We start from the raw sequence: 4,396 nt of genomic DNA on the forward strand, positions 1-4,396 counted from the left end.
CCTCTTTATCTACCAAAATCCTATGCCTCTGTAAAGATCCAGACAAAGACCTCTCCAGTATCTAGTTTTCTCTTGATTATCCTCTGGAAGACATTTCTTCTCCTTCTGGAAGCAATGTTTTCTCCTTCAAGGATCCCTGTCTTTGTTCTTCCCATAGCTTTCTCTTTGTATTAGGATCACTGCAGTACAATGTGGTTGGCCTGTGCCTTGGACTCCAGTCTTAAACTATTCATGATGCTGGAAATGGTATGCACCAAAAAGCCTCCATGAAGGAATAGACATCTTGTCTCCCTCACTAGACTGTAAGCTTGTCTAGGATGTGACATGTGTCTTATAATTTGCAGGAGACAGGAGGGGAGGAGGGAAACTCCAACAGAGAGCTCCTCATTCGGGCAATTATCCTAGATATTAGTTGTGGAAAAGAAGACCTAATTTATTTACCCAGTGCCTTTTTTTTTTTTTTTGACAGGCAGGCAGAGTTAAACAGTGAGAGAGACAGAGAGAAAGGTCTTCCTTTCCGTTGGTTCACCCCTCAGATGGCCGCTATGGCCGGCACACTGCGCCGATCTGAAACCAGGAGCCAGGTGCTTCCTCCTGGTCTCCCATGCGGGTGCAGGGCCCAAGCACTTGGGCCATCCTCCACTGCCTTCCCGGGCCACAGCAGAGAGCTGGATTGGAAGAGGAGCAACCGGGACAGAATCCAGTGCCCCAACTGGGACTAGAACCTGGGGTGCCAGTGCCACAGACGGAGGATTAGCCAAGTGAGCCGCGGCACTGGCCTACCCAGTGCCTTTCTTATGTGTTACACATTAAGATAGTCTTTATCCTGATTTAAAACATGTTTAAAATATAGGTTATTTTTTCAGCCCTCCAGCAAAATTTCAGACAGATACCCATTGGCCTATAGTAATTACAGTGTATGGTCTCATCCAGGTCCCTGATAAGACTGTTGTATACATCAGAGCCCCGGGGATGTGCCTGGGTTTTGTACAAGGCTTTGATGTAGTAGCCTGGAATTACTGTTAAAGATAGGATGCACTCAGTGGTGCTGTTAGTACAGGACAGCTTATGTATACCTAAACTGACCTCCTAACCAAAGAATATCAATAGTTTGAAATCAACCTAGCTGAGATTGGGAGGGAGACACAGAATTAGGTAAGTGTTGAGTTGCAGGGTCCCAGTTTCGTCTCTCCTAATTCATTGGCGGCTGACCCACAGGGGCTTGTGAATTTCCTTCCGTGTTGAAAACGCTGAGATTTTGTGAAACAGCTCCACTGTAGGACTTTTTTCCTTGCCATGCTGAAGTTGTGTTTGTGATGTTATCGGTTCCTGTGCTGTGGATCTTGTCTGTTTGGCAGAGATCGTTTTCTTTGTGAAGTGAAAGCAGGCACTGAGCTTTTGGTGCAGGTCTTTTGCCTCTATATTGCTGTGTTAGTATGAGCTGTGGAATCTAAGCCACTTTGTTCCATTAAGATAATTAATACAAAGGCAAAACAGTAATTAATTATAGCAATGATGACAAATATTTGCATATAGTGCTTCTCATTTCTAAGTGGCATTGAGAAGACCTAAATCACTTATGTCATTCTTTTCTATTTTTAAATATTTATTTTTATTGTTTGAAAGTTAGGGATATCTTCCATCTGTTGGTTCACTACCCAGATGGCCATACTAGCCAGGACTGGGCCAAATTGAAGCCAGGGGCCAGGAGCTTCTTCCTGGTCTCCCACATGGGTGCAGAGCCAAAGCACTTGGACCATCCTCCACTGCCTTCCCAGGCTCATCAGCAGGGAACTAGATCAGAAACAGGGCAACTGGGACTTGAACTGGCACTTCTGTGAAATGCCAGTGTCACAGGCGACAGCTTTACCTGCTATGCCACAACACCAGCTCCGGGTTAGTCATTCGACCTCTGGGATTGCTCATCTTGGGTCAGGGGTTTTCCCTTGGATGGTGGTTCTGTTCTAGCTCTGTAGGAAGACTCGTTTCAGTAGCTATTGAGTTTCTCACCCTATGAGGCATAGTCCGTTAACTTTTATCTCCGTTCTCTTGGGTTACATCTGTTTTCTTGGTGCTAGCTGTGCATGGATTTTTGTTCTTAGACAAGGGTTACCAAAAGCTTTGGGGGTGGGGAATGGAATTAAAGGGTGGGCATTTGATCTAGAGTTGCATGCACCACTTAGGGCACCCATATCCCACATCAGAGTGCCTGGGTTTGATACCTGCCGCTGGTTCCTGGGTGCAGTTTCCTGCCAGTGTAGATGCTGGGAGGCAGTAGTGATGCTCCGTTGAGTCCCTGCCATGCACTTGGGAGACCTGGATTGAGTTCCCAGCTGCTGACTTCATCCCCTTGGCTGTTCTGGGCATCTGAGTAGCAAGCCAGCAGACGGAGGAGCTGTCTCTGTCTCTTCAATAAATAAATGTCAAAAATATTATTCTGGTGTAAAAAGTTGAAGTCATGTATAGTTTTTCGTAATATGTGTTTCTGTGAACTATAGGAAGACTCCTCATACAAGCATTTAAAATGAATTCATCCTGCCCCTTTGGCTAGATCACAAACAACTGTTACTAACTTTTTTTTCCTAGGAAGGAGAAACTGAGATTTCTCTGGAGGCTCAGGACAAATGTGCGCCAGAATCCTGATCTGTATAGTGGCTGCTCCCTAGATGATTCAGCAGACAGTTGGAATGCCTGCTTCTGTCAGCTGGTGGCTTAGTGGGAGCCAGTTTTCTCCTCTGTTTGTCTCAAAGCAAATGTCCAGGTGAAGGTTGTCCCATGCACACCTCTTTGGTCAGTTTAGGAAAATTGTAGATGGATTTTCATATAATTCTGTGTAAATGACCAGACTAAGTTTCAGATACAGGGTTTTACATCTCTTTTTGTCCAGTGCCAGGTATGTAAATGGTGCTCAAGAATTGTTTGTGAGTTAAAAATCCTCTTTGATCAAACCCACTTCCCTTTATTATAATACCTAACCCCCTGAAGAAGTGTTTTCCATGGATATATTTAAACTCCAACCGTATTCAATTAGTTAGGGAGCAGAGTCTGACTTAGCACGTGGTCGACAGACCTAAGGATTTATGAGGTGGTGGCAAGCGCATTCAGCCCTGAATCCACAGCGACATCTTCCTGTGCATTCTTGCCTGGTTTTCCCTGGGCCCCGGAACAAGCCATGCTTTCCCCCATCCTCTGCCGTACATCACCCCTTACTTCTGTGTCCCCGTCTCAGTCACTTCTTCCTCAGGAGTCCCAGTCCCTCTCTGCCCAGCCCTGCTCAGCCTGCTTTGGGTGAAGGCTCCTGGGTTCCTCTTCTGTGGACCCCTGGTAACTGACTTATCTTTTTTTGTGTGTGTGTGTGAGAGCTGGTGGGGGAAGGGGGAGTCCAATCCCCAAATACCTACAGCAGCTGGTGCTGGTCCAGGCCAAAGCCCAGAGCTGGGAACTTAATCAAGGTCTCCTAGTGGAGGACAGCAGCCCTATGACTTGTGCTGTCACTTGCTGTGTACTAGGGTCTGCTTTAATAGGAAGCTGGAGTCAGGACCCAGGACTGGGGCTTGAGCCCAAGTACTCTGATGGGGATGCGAGGCCAAACGCCAGCCCCGACTTGCGTGCCTTGAGCATTTAGAGGAGTGTCTGCTATGCAGCTGCTGCTCTGGAATACTTGTTGAGTTACTAAAGGTGTCTTGAGAATTTTCTTCTCATTGATCTCTAAGATTAGGTCGCACATGCTGGACAAATCCAATTTCAAGGCAAGTTCCCTCCCCTTTTTCTGTAACTCCCTACCTTCTGAGGAGATGCACTTCCAAGAGTGTTGCAACTCTAATGCCTTCCACTGGTCGGTTCTCAATACAAGGCTGATGAGAGCCCACAGCTGGAAGTTCTCAAGGAAATTTTCCAGTAGTACATGGTCAGCAAGGGTTGGTCTCACTAGAGGGACAGGGTGTACTGGGGGTAAAACCGATTTCCCAAGAAAGACCTACTTCAAGAGTGTTCTAGAAATGTTCATGAATGCGTAAACCATTTGCTTTGAGCAAATACTAAGCACAGTTATCAGCTGGAAGAATTGTTTTTTCTTTAAAACGCTCAACAGCTTTTTGGGAGGACAGCACTTGTTAAACACAGTTTTTACATTATAAACCTGAGTTTATGTGTCTGTGTGTAAGCTACCATGTGCAAGAATCCTTTGCACCTCTTATTTGTGAGATTGGCACTCCCACTCCCTAAGTTTCCCTGCTGTTCAGCTGGGGCTTGGCCTCATCAAAGTGGGCAGCTTGTTACCAAGCGTCTGGTTTTGGAGATGGCTAGTGTGCACTGTCCCTGCAACAGGAGCTGTAGGAATTGAACTGCAAGGCCTGGTGAAGGGTGTGGCAGTCCTACGCTACCACGCGTCTGGGCT

The sequence above is a fragment of the Lepus europaeus genome, chromosome 10, assembly GCF_033115175.1.
Source record: "Lepus europaeus isolate LE1 chromosome 10, mLepTim1.pri, whole genome shotgun sequence".
Taxonomy (NCBI): domain Eukaryota; kingdom Metazoa; phylum Chordata; class Mammalia; order Lagomorpha; family Leporidae; genus Lepus; species Lepus europaeus.